The 15,604-nt window shown below is 33.8% G+C and overlaps 1 protein-coding gene across 2 annotated transcripts in view; it reads right to left on the reverse strand.

Annotated features, from left to right (window-relative positions):
* LOC120769547 (protein sax-3) overlaps positions 1–10,326 on the reverse strand; it is a 289,146-nt gene extending 278,820 nt beyond the window's left edge. For both annotated transcript variants that reach the window (XM_040096596.1, XM_040096595.1), the window contains exon 1: positions 9,945–10,326. The gene's annotated coding sequence lies outside the window, so the exon portion shown is untranslated. The remainder of the gene's footprint in view (positions 1–9,944) is intronic.
* Positions 10,327–15,604: the final 5,278 nt, after the last annotated feature.

Here is a 15,604-nt window from a genome sequence, read left to right on the forward strand (position 1 = left end):
CAAGTTTTCATTATTTTTGCTGAATTGTGGTCCAGAAGCAAATATATTTGTTTCATTTCAAAACAGTTTGAGAACACTCATGCTACAAGATGATTCTAGCTTTAGCCAATGGGTAAGGTTACTGAAGTATACAATTTTATGAACTTATAGAACGGCTGTTAAGAAGTAATTTTACTATTTTGTACTGAAATTGAGTTCAAAAGGAAATATATATTTTTAATATAAAAACAGATTTAGGTCCCTGGTGCGTCGAAATGATTCCAAACACAGCCGGTTGGTAAGGTAAATGAAGAATACAAATTTATGAACTTATGGAACGACTTATGTGGTAAAATATTAAAATTTATGAAGTTAAGAAACAGCAGTTAAATAGTATAAGTCGCAGGGACTGAGTACTGCTTTTGATCACGTTTTACTACTTCAAATATACAGAAATAACTTTTTATATAATTTTTTTCAATCAGATGAAAAAATATCTCATGTCCTAACTAAATTTTTACCACAGGGTTACTGCAACCAGCGCTGCATCTGTGTGGCATGCGTTCACAGCAATTTTATGATACTTTATGGGTCACTTAAAGTGCAGTGAACCAGTTGGAAGCGCAGTGTCTTGCCGTGATTCTTCATTTTTTTTACCTTCAAAAGGCATGAACGCATGTATTTGTTTGTGTAGAGGCTTACTTTACTACTTGTTATTTGTGTAGAATGCGCCACATTTGTGACTTATTTATGATTTGTTTTTATTAGAATTTCCTCTTTGATTTTGATTTAATTTTCAACTAATTCCAAAAATAATAGAGAGAAATCTTATCGCCACAGGGTTGCCTCACAATTAAACAAAAACAAAGGCGAAAGCAGCGTTAAGCCTTGGATGCATTGCAAGAGACAATGTGACGTGGTGGACGAATACATACGTAGACACATACACACATAGAGTGCTTATGGTACTTATATACGTACATTTATATGCAGTACACACATACATATGTATCATGCACTTATCTTTTTTACGAGCTTTAAATGCACTCCAAAGTATTTGTTTATTAAAAGGCTTGTGTCTCCATACATATCTACATACATGTAACATATATTGTATATCTAGGCATCTACATATGTATGTGTATGCTTGTCCATCTGTCTGCACGCTTGTTTGTGTCAAAACGCTTGCCAGCGGACACTTAAAACGCTTTGACCGCTTGCTGGCTTTTTATCAACATTTAATTTATAGCCGAACTTAAGTGTTGTCGGCGCTACAAAAACTACAACAATTACAATAAACCACTCGTGCACTTATATGTTACATATACATATATACATATACATACAAGTATATATCTTTGAAATTAGGAAAAACAATAAACCAGCTGCCCAAAGTGTTTCATAATTCACATTAGAAGCTCCGGCGGAACCAGCTTCGTTCCTAACGGTTGTGCTGTGACGCTTACAGCTCCTCCCTTGGTGGGCTGGCCACAAAAGCAACATCAGCGCTTGATAGCCCGGCCTCTCAGCATGTATTCTATTAATATACTTTGACTATAACTAAAGAAAATTAAATAGATATATACTAATTGTGTGCTTACTTTACTTAATTACGCAAGAAAAAGCGACCTTCAACAACAACAATGATAAAAGATTTCATTCCGGAAAATATTCAAAACCCCCCCTCTATGGTTGAACCCAAAGAAGCACTTTAACTAATAAATTCCACTCTGTTACTCAATTTGAACATTAAGTCAGGAAAACAGTGTAATATAAATTTATGAACTTATGGAACAGTAGTAAAATACAGCCAATAGCGCAAACATTGCAAAAAATATTACACATACCTCTAATTTTGAACATTTTTAGCCACTTTCTAAAAATAAAAAGTATATAAAAATTGTATTTGTATAACTACATATGTTAATTTCGAAAGCGTTCTCATCCATCAACTTGGATTTAAGTGAAACAACTAAATTTAATTTTTTCCAGAGTTGCATTTTCTAAGCTTCTGCTTTAAATATTATAACCTCAATTATTGTTGTGGTCCATAAACTATGTAACTTCTATAAGAGGTAAATGAGGTTGTTGATACGAAAACATAGCACATTTTTTATCTCAATATTAGAGGACAAAATCAAATATTAATCATCAAAAATCGCTTTTTTGTTTTTCAAAACATTTTCTATTAATATCAAAACACTTTTGCATGCCTTCGAACCAATTGTTGAGGCATTTTTGCCGCTCTGATTGAGATGTCGTTCTAAATACGTCAATTACCTCTTCAGGTGTCGAAAAACGTGGACCCTTTATTTTCATTTTTACATACGAGAATAAAAAGAAGTCATTCGGTGCCAAGTCAGGACTATACGGTGGAGGATTCCACAAATCGTTTGGAAAATTATGTGGGATTCAACGTGCACAAGTTTTTTACTGATGTTAATTTATGCTGATCCCTAACTTGTCATTGTCTCTATCTCCTAATAGGTCATATGACGATCTTTCAGTATCAGTTTGCGCACAGCATCCATGGTTTCCATAAAAACAACTGAGTTTGGACGTTCTTCACGAAACACGTCTTGGAGTAATCTGCGACCTTAATTGAATTCAACATACCATCCGGAACAACTGGTCCTTGATGGAACTTCATAGCCAAAAATTTGATTAAGCTCATCTATGCACTCTTGATGAGTTAATACACGCCGAATATTTTAAGTAACTGTGAACAACACAAACAGCGTCTTACATAATGTCAAACTTTTAAAATGGTTTCTTCTGAAAATAAGGAGTTAAAAGCCAGAAAAGAAAAGTACTTTGGTTAAAGAAAACATCGGTCTTAATGCCAAATACAATATAACGCACTTGAGTATCTCCGATGGACATAACCTGAGATACTTACACAATGCCAATTCCCCGCTTTATTGGACTTTTCATTCAGACTTATTTTGGCTTTATTTATAGGCCATGTGACTTAAGAATTTGTTTGACCATCGTCAATTTGTTCTGCAAACTCTAGGAATTTCGGGGGTATTACAGCTTTTTACTACATTTAGACACAGCTAAATATTTTTCTACCAGGAGTTGAAGTTGAAACCAAGAAAGTAAAAAAATAGACTTAGTCCCATACATGATGACAGGCATTTGAATATCTCCAACGGACATAACCTTACTATTACCAAAATGTTGCTCTGCCGGGGACTAAAAAAATTCCAATGAAATCATAAACAGAACTAAATTGTATGTTATATAAGTCGAAACTAGTAGAGAAGATTAAACAGACAGTTTTCTGTAAAGAGCTCAGTCAATCTTAGCTTCAGGAGGTGAGGATTCACTTCGACAGCAGAGCGAAAATACGAGTACTAACTATGAGCTCGCTTATTGTGCGCTCAAAACTAGTCAAAGAGTATCTGCTCTCATTAGAAATAGCATTAAGCTACTTCGTCAGCAGACTCGTTTGGGTACCCTTTTATAGCGGAATCGTTGGTAAATGCAAATCCGAAGAGCTAGCTATAGGGCGCATCGGAATAGGGCAGAGTTGAATACCCGTCTTCCGGTCTTACAATGGACCAATGGACTTAGCATGTGCTTAGTAAACGCTAATCGTCGACTAGCTCCTATGCGACTGTGAGATCCTTTTGGCCTAGAGTAGAACTAAGGAGTCTGTTCTAATGGCTTTCATGCGGTAAGCTTAAAAAACACATGTCAGACGCTGGTTTTCAATGTTGTATGGAGGAGGGTGGCCACGAACTTTCTCCTCAATTGTCTATCCTTTACCAGACTGGTGATGAAACATCTCGACAGTCATCCTTCGGTGAACTAAAGACATAGCCGGAACTGCCATTAGCCGTCTCAACGAATTTGTGATATGCCCAAAAGGCTTTCTCGGTTTGCTAAGGTCTTGTGATCACTTATATAAGGCTGGGGTTCTAAAGTGGTACCCCGGTAGGATCGACCACTTAACCTAACCTAAGTTATATGTATGTACATATATTAAAGCCTTTTACCAAATATTAGAAAATAACGGTAGTTTTGAATGTCTTATATCATGGTTCATGGCGGAATATGACGATGTTTTAGAAGCTATTTTTTATAGAAATGTCATATTAAATGAAAAACTGTCCCTAAGCACAGTTCCTATGTAAAAAATGTTGCTTCTTCATAAAAGACCCTCGTGTTGTGAAACTTTGAATTTGCTACAGCTTTTGTTGAAAGTGTGCATTTTAAATTAATCTCTTTTCTCTTAAATCCAAAATGAATAACTGCACTCAAAACTCATAACAATCGCTGTCAGCCCTTTCAACCGTCAATTAATGCGCACTCGCATGATTTTTGTGGCAAATTAAAAGTGGCATGTGCCCCAATTGTGACTGTGTGTGACCAAAACACTTACAATCACGCGACCGCAAACGAAACTCGCAATGCTCAGCGATTACTGCTGGCTGCCGAGCTCTCTGCCTCAACGTCGGTTTGTCAGGCGACAACGACAAGCGATTAATTGCAACAAATTCTCATGAAGAACCACAATAGCTATGAATACGAAATCAATGTCAGTGTGTGCGTGAATTTGTTTATACGTATTTGTGCCACCAGTTAAATGGTTACAAAATCGTAATATTGCATTTTTTCTCAATTCTCAATATACATCACACAGAGTTTCCCACAGCTCAGCAAAAGCATTTGAATGAGCGAGCGAGTGACGTCGCCGCTATCAGCTGAGCTGTTGACTTCGAGCAGCGTTTATCGCCGGTGTCAGCATGTCACCCGCACATTTTACAGTTGATTTTCCAGCCAACAAAATGTGACAGCCAATACCGCTAACCCCACGCCGCCGAGCGTCGCAACTGCGAGTGCTCAACTTGCTATACAGCGCTAATGTAGCGGAGGAGAGCGCGCGGGGCGAGACGTTCGCATCGAAATTTCTACCATTTGTAGGTTAAAGATGAAAAAGCGAGCAAGCAAGCGCGAGAGCGGGTGGGTGTTGGCTTGATATGCACAGCATGTCATAACCCATATTTTGTTACAATGAAGCTGTGAAGTGTGGCAGCCGGCAGTGAGTATTCGTGTGCTGTCCGTCCGTACGTTCTATCGGCAGTTTCCCTCTCACCCCACTTCACGTAATCAAAGCGCAACATTTTCTTTCAGCAAATTTTCGTAATTTCTTTATTTTTATTATTTTTCCTGCAACGGAAATGAACACATTGCAACAGCAGTGGCAGCAACGTCAGCAGCGACGCCATAACCAATCAATTCTTCAGGGTGGTAAGTTGACTTGCCGCTTTGCCGGTTGCAGGACCAACTAACCGACCCCACAGCGCTGCTGCGGCCAGCTGTGCAAGGAAATACAAGCCCTATATCACAGCGCCCTCTCTTCTGTACCCCTCCGCCACCACTATCCGTGCAAGCTCCGGCGTGTAAATGTTGCAAGGACGTGACACGCTGTGCGCTATGAATGTCGCATGAAAAGAAAGGCTGCAACGGCCACATATTCCTTTATGTGTATGTGTGTGTGTGTGATTTAAGAAAATCGGAAGTGCTGATTGAAATCGTTTTGGCGTGAAATCAATCATCGCGTTCACATTCGTTAAGGATCTCAAAAATTTCATTAGTGAACTTAATGTGATTTGTGTCAATTGTCGTGATTACTTTCCTTCGCTCTTCTGCATAACCAGCACGAGTGGGCGCTGCTGCTTATGCTGATGATGTTCGAATGTGGCACCATTTTTTTGCAGAAAATTGTATTGGAGTCAAGTTTTGATTGTGAGAAAAGAAGACTATATAAGATTACTAGTGGAAAATTTATACTCGTATTTGGTACGAAAATTTATTTTTTCGATAAATGTGGGATAACTGGTGGCTGTGATCATTGTGTAATGTTACATAAAATTTTGTTTCCGAATTCAGTAGAAGCCCAAAATAAAAATCGATATTATCATGTTATCGATAGTTATCGCACTAGTATATCGATTTTTAATTTTTTATTGACATTATAACAAAAAAGTTGACGAAATTCCGGTACTTTAAGCCACCAAAGAAACTAATATATTGGTATTAGGAGTAAATTATCGACAATTTAAGAAAAATCGATAATTAAATCGATAATCAAATTTATCGATATTTTCTTTCTCTATACTGTATGCTTTCGAAATGAGCAACAAATTATCGAGCAATTAAAATACTATCGATATACATATTTAAAATAAAAATATCGAAATTTTATTCTCTGTATAAAATGAGCTATTAAAAAATTGCCGATATTTTTTTTTAAACAAAATTATCTTTTTTAAATATTTATATATTTATGCTGTATAATAATGTTACAAAACCCAGTTCAAAATTTATCGATTTATTTTTTGAACAAAATTATCGATATTGTATTATTTCACTAACATTAAGGTTATCATATTTAATCTTTTAGCCTCTATGGAAAACGAGCGATTGAAAAAATTATCGATGTATTATTTGAAGAGTCGTATCGATTATTTATATTTTATTTAATAATATTTGATCTCAATTACTGAATGAGTTAAAAATAATCGATAATTTTGTTTAACTATTGTGTTATGTATATTTTTGTATTTTTCTATTGTATACATGAAGAAAAACCTGAAATTTCACAAATTTTGTGGTTATGGTATTGATTATTTTAGTCTCTGTAGAAAACGATGGATTGAAAAAATTATCGATACATTTTTGATGAGTGTTCTCGATTATTTATATTTTTGTTTTAGAACTGTACAAAATAAATATTACAAATAAGTTATCGAGCAGTTTTAAAAATTATCGATATACTTTTAAAACCAAATTATCGATTTTTTATATTTTTATTTTAAAAATTTAAAATTATAGTCGTTATATCCAATATTTTATTCCCTATAGAAGTCATAAGCCAAAAATGTTATCGATATATTTTAGTTTCGATAAATATCGGCTAAAATATCGATTTTTTTTTTAGTTAAATAACACATTTTTACAACGTAGTGCCTATATGTCATAAAATCGATTACTTAACCTCAAAATACAAAATAGATCGCGTGATATCAAACTCGAACAGACTTAAGATAAACCTTTTTTATTTCATAATTTCTTCCGATTTCATATTTGATGTTACTATAATGAAACCGGTTACCACATTCGAAAAAACCCTTCCACATTCATCACCAAGCCATTTTTTTCTATTGAACTTCCCGCATACTTCTGCAGTCTTACCAATATCCACCAGACCCCCGAAACATGCAACGTTCCACATTCATCAAGTGCGCTATTGCAAATTGAAATGAGAATCCCAGCAAACATATGAACGCTTCAATGGCCAAAAGAATACAAAAAGTGGGGGTAATAAATAGCAACCTCATAGCGAATATTAGAAAACTATTCCAAGTAAGCGCAAACGAAGGACAACCAGCAACGGGAATGTGTTTCTAATAAGTAATGGGGAATGGCAGAAAAAAATGACTGAGGAAATAAAAAGCGCACACGTAGACAGAACATATCAAGAGAATAGCAGTAAAAAAGCAACAATTGTAGTAAACGCTACAGCGATAGCAACAACAACCACAACATATTGAGTGCACAAACAACAAATGCAATAACGACAACACATAATCAAATAAGCATGCAAACCGGATATGAAAGTCAAGTGGTTGCGCCGCAGAGAGTGATGGAGGATGGAGGAAGAGGACGGGGGAAGCAGTTGTTGGCAAAAACACCCCAGAAAATTTGCAGTATTTGCAATGTTTCTTTTTTGAAGCTGCAGCAGCCACCTTCATCTAATAGCATTAAAATGTAAATCAATGCTGCTGAGAATGAATTGTAAGCAATGGAGAAAGCGCACATATCAGGAGAATAGAAATCTCAGAGACCTGCCAGGAAAATTTTTAAAAATTTTGGAATCAATGACAGATAGGAAGATTTATTAGCTATGTTTTCAAATCTCTGTTCGAAATTTTTAAAAGCGTAGTATACGAGGAAAATCCCGAAAGAAAATAACAGGAATCCCAAAGAACCAAAGAGTACCCGTTTCTTAACATTTGGATTACGTAACCGGAACGGAACCGAGTTCTAATATGGATATTATGGTATATACTGAACTCGAAATAGTAGTCTTCAATTCATTTTTGCAAATATTTCATTTCTCAGTTGTAACAACTGGAAAAAATTCGGGACTTCGAATTTAATATGCTTTTACGTACTAAAATTTAAATCACTTCATTCCACAAGTGAATACAGTAACTTAGTTAAACCATTAATGTTATGACTTCAATGAATCTCTATTTAAAATTAGGTTAATATGTTCGGGATCCTGATTTAACTTCTTTTCCAATCCTGAAAATTAAACTACAAATATTATAACTTCGTTGAATCTCCATTAAAAATTTATTTAGTATTTTCGGGATCCCGAACTGCACTTTCACAATCCCGTTATTTCGGGATTTATAAAAAAATGTCTAAAATTCGCCCAACACGCACTTTTTTCAATCCCGAAATGTCGGAATTTATAAAAAAATACTTAAAACCCGCCTATAAGCTTTAGTAAACGTCATTACAATTTGCGATAACAATTTCCTGCCGGGTACGTACCATAGGAGTATTCACATCCTTCATACAAAAATCCGTGCGTTGTTATGCACCCCAAAGTCTCTTAAAAGTGTTAGAAGTGCATGCTAGTAGATTTATAGAGCCTTTCTTGCACATTTTTTAAAGCAATCACAATCAATGTAAGTGAAATTTGTTCTACTATTTATTGTTGGGCAAGAAGAATCACAAAACATGAGAGCTGGTTAGTCATTTCCCATAGAAGATGAAAGCGGAAGGAGAAGAGGTATTTTAATTTTAGGAGGATTTTTTAGACAACATACATACTTATATCATAGTCTTGTTTTTTGTTTGCATAAAATAAATGAAAGTAAGGCTCGCTTCACGGTTTTTCTTTCTTTGTGTTCAGGAGTCAATCATATAATGTTATTTAACATAACATATAGTCAAGTATCAAGAGATTTGGAACTTTTAAAACCGATACATTCTTAGTAAATCAATAGAAAGTGCAGTTGTGTGCATTGGGTTCAACGGAATAATTTTAGTATTAATGTATACGTAGTGTCGCCACTAAAATCCAACTGATCAGAGAAACGGATTCATAAATGGACCGCAATAGAGTTATCAGACAAGTAAAATCGTAAAAGTTTGGACAAAATAAATTTGGAAAAATTGCACTCATTTTCTAGTTCTCTGTAAATTTCTTTTAGATCTCAAGAGATTTTTTACTTTAACAATAAAACTCAATAAATTGAGTCATGGCGAGTTGAAAATATACTTTGAAGCTTCGATTTTCTCTCTAATCTTAAAATGATGATTGCTAAAGAAATATGAAATACCATATCATGGATTCAAAAAATTTTAGCAAAAGAATTTTCTTAACATTAAAGATAGTCGTTAAATTGAAGTTTCATAAGCAAAAAACTGTCTCATACTTTCTAATAGTCATATTGGGCTTAAGGGGATATTCTAGTCCAGAAATTTGAAAAAAAATAGAAAAATTTGTTTTAATAAAACGGTTATATATTAAAAAATATCTGTACTCTTCAAACAGAAATAATTAAATGATAAAGAATTGACAGTAAAAATACCAAAATATTTTTTGTCAATTGCTAATAAACGCGCGAATTCAGGCATCTAGACTAGAATTCCCCCTTAAACTATTCCCCATGGCCAAAGAAGTGATACCGCCTTCAGAAAAAATATTAAACTACTTAGTTCATTTTCGTGTTATGTACTCAATAATGAGAAACTTGATTGTTTTTGAACAACTCTTAATGAAGAGAGCGCAAAGGAGTTTATTTCACCAGACCTTTGTGGTGAATTTATGAATTTGTTTCTAGCTAGTAAGTGCAATTTTATACAAATATAATTTAATATATGTAAATCATAAATATCATCAAATGTAAAAACAAAGTTTTATGCACACTTACCACATATTCCTCTCCCATTATCTCTTTATATCCGCTCTCAGAAAATAAACTCATGAATATTCAGTCTTTACATTAAGTAGTTGTTGCTTTATTACTAGTTCTACTACTATTACTATTTTATTTTCACGCTCGATTTCATTGCACATTTTATTGAATAACGCTGAGCATTGACACACTACAAACAAACTAAAATATTTTAATGAAACACTTCACACACGACTTTCATTACCCGATCAAACACACGACGCTTAATTAAGAAAAATACGATTGCCCTATTATTCACTACACAAAATTTAACACACGCGATCACTTTTCGCTATGGAAACTTCGCGAAAATGACGAACTGCAGCAACGCAATAAGAAACCGAAGCAACAACGAAACTCTGCGACGACTCAAAAATTTTTAAAAATTCAATTATTTACGTTTTTACTTTTATTATTTACTCGTATGTATTTATTTGCATTATTTTCACTTTGTTCACTTGTAAAATAATATTTAATTTTAATATAATAATTTGCTTACAGTTTTACTTCTCCAAAAGTTGATTTTAGTCCAGCAGCACAGAAAATCACTAATTAACACTGAGCGCTGGCAGCAGAAATATTTTGTGCGTGACCTTGTAACTGTTGTCCTTAATTGTTGCTGGCTTTGACTGCAAAGAGAAATAGAGAAATTGCGCAAAATAGAAACAAAGTGCAACAAAAATGTAGTAGGCAATGCTTTTGTAATAACATCACACTTATTATTAGAGTGTGAGATCTTATTGGAACAACATCGCACTTATTATTAGAGTGCGACATTTTAATGGACAAATGATATGATTATGCAAAGTATATTAAAATAACAAAATGTAAATGGACGTCATATGTATAAATTTATTACACGGTTTGAATGGATCGGAACACAAAATAAAAAGCGATAAGTTCATAAGTTGAGGTTATCGATATTTATCGGACAATAATATCAATTTTTCATAATAAATTAACATAATAATTAAAAATTTGACAAATTCAGGGGTATCTTAGGCAAAGAATGATACTTAAATATTAAAAGTATGACCAAATTATCAGCAATTTAAGATATTACGATATTTTTTTAAACAATGTTATCGATTTCTAAATTTCTTTATGCTGTACAATTTTGATATAAGAACCCATTTTTCAATAAATTTAAAAATTATCGATATTTTATGTTATCTTTTGTTATCGGAAAATAATATCGATTTTGCATATTTAATTAACATAATAATTAAAAAGTTGATAATATGTACATATACTTTATACTTTATGATTTTAATATAAGGGCTCAATTAGTGAGCAGTTAAAAATTAATCGATATATATGTTATCGATAGTTATTAAAAGTTATAAAAAGTTCGATTCGTAACTAATTAATTTTCAGTAATTAACGAGCTGACAGAATATTTTATATATACATATATATGTACATATGTATATACATATAATATTTTAGACCAAAAGTGAAACTTCCATATAGATATTAGAAGCCAATTATAAATATTTAAGAAACGATGATTTTTATTTTTATACCATATAATTTATATATAAAAACACAATTATTGAGCAAATTATCGATATTTTATTTTAACGGACTTTTTCGCACAATAATATCGATTTTTTCGTAATTAATTAACATAACAATTAAAGAGTTAATAAAATTGTAGATTTTTTAGACCAAGAGTGAAACTTAAATATTGTTATTAGGACGCAATTATCGAAAATTGCAGAAACATTGATACTTTTTTAAACAAAATTATCGATATTTTATATCTAAGACTTTGTATGTGCACATAGGGAAAAAGGTAACATTTCTATACTGTTGAAGTTATAATGTGTAATAACATCTTTAGTCTATGCGGAAAACGAGCATTAAAAAATGTATCGATATTTTTTTAAATTAATACTATCGATTTTTTTAATTTTTATTTCATATTATATATAAAGATTTAATCTCAATTATAGAGCAATTTAAAAGTTTTCGATATATGTTTTGAGACAATAATTATCGAAAAATTTTTTCGATATATATTTTGAAGAAAACATGATCGATTTTGTACATCTTTCGTTGTTGTGCTTTTCCGATAACTTACATAAATATTTTCATTTATAATTTTATGGAGTCATTTTTAAAGTCGTGGCTTTTTTATGATGTTTTGTTTGTTAGCATTGGAAGGGCTTGACTTCTTTTTATTTTATTTGAAAGCCGAATATTTTAGGAATGACTATTCTAATTTTTTTAATATTTTCCTTTGTAAGAAAACATGACATTGTTCTCAAAAAGTGCATCTTCAATTTTGGCAATCCTAACTTTTGGGCACAGCTAACACTAGCGATCACATTAATGCATATGCCTCTCATCACAAAAATGATAGGAATAGAGAGTGAAAAGTTCGTTCCGTTAGACTTTGGAGTGGGATTGACAGAGCAAATTCGTGACGTCATTTGACGATGTTATGAAAACCAGAGAGATGACTTTGACATTTCTATGGAAGTTTGAGGGTTATGATGTTAAGTAACTTAATCTTGTCTTTGTCGTTGTCACATTATAATGAGAGCTTACTACGCTTCACACATAAAATGAGAAAAAATCGTAATTGTATTTAATGTTAGTTTTGAATTGTAAATTAAACAAGAAATAATGGAGAATTAGTTGATGATTTTAAATAACTATGTGTACGATCCTCTTTGTAGACCTTGAGACTATAGACTATGAGGATTATACACATTTCTAAAACAGCATCAAACCTTTGCGGGCAAAAATATTAGACTAATATTTATTTCTTTACACTCTTATAGTGTCATCTTTAGTTTTTTATATTATTTTCTGGGCTAGTGTATGAGGAGACTTAATTAAAGGTAATACTCCTCTTTATAGACTAAATTTCCATAAAATAATTGCTTTCAAACATTTAATCGTCATTTGATGATTTTTCGCAACTTCAAGAAGAAGCTTAGCATTTAAGCTCCGGTCTGTAAACATCTGAAGCTCCCTGAACCCTGACAATTGGATTCACTGCCACTTCAGATGCAATTCAAAAATATTTATTTTTTTTTACTTTATTTACTAACTGTCACTTTATATCATACAGTGCTGTTGCAAATTCGAATATAAAAAGCATGAATATTTCATAGAAAATTGACTTTCAATCAAACTAATATTTTCTCTCTACCGTTATTTATTCGTCGCCAACAAAACCAAAATATCAAAAGGTTAATTGCCTAAATGGCCGGCGGATATTACACACCTGCAACAAAGGCAACTCAATCAGCGTATATAACCGGAATATACCCGGTAAAGAAATTGTTGGTGTTCATTTTCGAAGGAGTACCAACATAATCTGTTTGATACCTTACCTTGTGTCAGACTTTTAATGAATATTTGGAGGGAACCATGAGGAGTAACCTAAAACGAGTATACACTCCATGATTTCTGATAGTCAAGTAGTATAGAACGTTTGAAATCATTCGATTCCGATAGTAAGAAATGCACTTAAAAATACCTGTTAATTTATAGGATTTCTAGAAGATCCCAAAACAATTTGCAGTTTAATGCTGGTAGTTTTGTATCTGGATGCAGAGAACACAAACTCGGAATATTTCTCACAAATTTTCAAAACTGAGCCGTCAAAGCAATCCGTAAGTTTCAGTACCACCTAGAAATCTTTACGATAACTTCCCCCATTCGAAACTGGTGCTCTGTTCTACAGGGCATACATTTAGCTCACAAGTGTATGTACATACAAGTACAAGCTCCCACCATACGCTGCTCAGGCATTTAAAATCTATACATCAAATGTCAACGAGGTTAGTGGCGGTGACACCGTTAGGCACCAACAGCCACAATGCCGGCTGGTAACTGTAACCGCAGGACGACATAGAAAACAACGAAAGTAGTGGTACTACAGTCCTTGTGTGAGTAGTAGGAGTGCGCTGCAGAAAGTGAGTGAGCGCACGTGAGTGAGTGTGTCTACACGGGTAAAGCTGTTAAAACTAATTGGGTGATAAATTCATTGCAAAATTTATAACTAACTATTCGAATGGTGCAACGAAGCGGCACACGGCTACTACGAAGTCGAAAAATCAACAAGCGGCAGCAGGCAGGTGTATAGGAAGGTAAGTGGTTTGTGCAATGTTTTGAGTTTCGGGATCCCGAAAACAAGTTTTGAAATTACGGGATCTCGACAGGCTATTAGCAAGTAAAAAAATCAACAAGCTACAGTATGCAGGTGCATACGAAAACTTTATGCAATGTTTTGATTTTCAAGATCGGGATCCCGAAAGGCTACTAGCAGGTTTAAAAGTTAACAATCTGCAGTAAGCAGGATCATAAGAATGCTTTGTGCAATGTTTTGAGTTTCGCGATTCCGAAAACTCGAGTTGAAAATTTCGGGATCCCGAAAGTTTTTAATTTTTTTTTTATTTTTAGTTTTGTTTTGATAGTTTTTAAGTTAAACAAATGCTCTTTGTTAGGAAAAAATTTTGAAAGTTCCATTTGACAATTTCGGGATCCCGAAAATTTTAAATTTTGTTTTTTATTTTATTTTTGGTTTGATAATTTTGTAATAGAAAAAATGTTCTTTGTTAAATAAAATTTTGAAAATTTCGGGATCCCGAGTTTTGTTTGCAAAAACTTTTTTTGGATATACATACATACATAGGTATAATTAAAGTAAGGTTTTATAACTACTATGTAAATACTGTTAAATAGAAATCCCGAAATTTCGGGCTTAATCGGGATTGATTTACTCTATTGCTTTTAAACTGGAAATGGAAGTGTTAGAAAGGAGCGTGTGTATTTAGAGGTCTAATGTGAGGTGCTATTGCACTAACGGTGGTCCTGTATATATTTATTTACACATCCGTTATGTACATACATATGTATGTATGTTTGTTTTGGCAACCATTCGCATTAGTTTTACCTTTGCCGAGCCGCATGGGTTTGGCAAAAGCTGTCTAGACGAGCGGACGAGCTGTAGTCGCTTGTCCGTGGACATTAGAAGCCACATACACATACAAATAAATACAACAGCGTTGACAAAAATCGCAAGAGCTTAAAAATACATTCGCTCTCGTAAAATAAACAAGAGTGTGGCGCTAATATTTTTGAGGTCACAGCTGTGGGGCATGCCAACACAAGTCCGCCTCAGCTCTCTGCTCTGACACCGACTAAATAGTTGCCTATCTTCATGGCAGACAGCACGGCATGTCATCGTTCTTTTGTTTGTTGCGGTAAAGAACCGAAAATGGCAAAAGCGCCAAAGAAAACATGCAACTTTTAAATTACAACAACAACGCGGGCGAAATTAGAAAGTAGAACGGTAAATATGCATGACAACCCTTTCGCAAATAGCGCCGAAACAATACGACAAGTGGTGCGCTCCCATTTACTCGACACGAAAATGGCGGTGGAAAAATTGCAAAGCAAAAAATATAACAGCAACAACAAAAGCAAACATAAATCAACAAAAAAGCGCAGTCATTTCGTAATCATCGTCGTTTATGCCTGAATAATGTTAACAAAATAGTTTACGACATTGGTGACAAGTCGACATCGCGTGCGCTAAACGCTCGGCAAGGCGAGTGTGAGGGGGGGAAGCGGAGTTGGTGTAACTATGCGGGCGTGTATGGGGAATTGAGACA

Source organism: Bactrocera tryoni, chromosome 2, assembly GCF_016617805.1.
Source record: "Bactrocera tryoni isolate S06 chromosome 2, CSIRO_BtryS06_freeze2, whole genome shotgun sequence".
NCBI lineage: Eukaryota > Metazoa > Arthropoda > Insecta > Diptera > Tephritidae > Bactrocera > Bactrocera tryoni.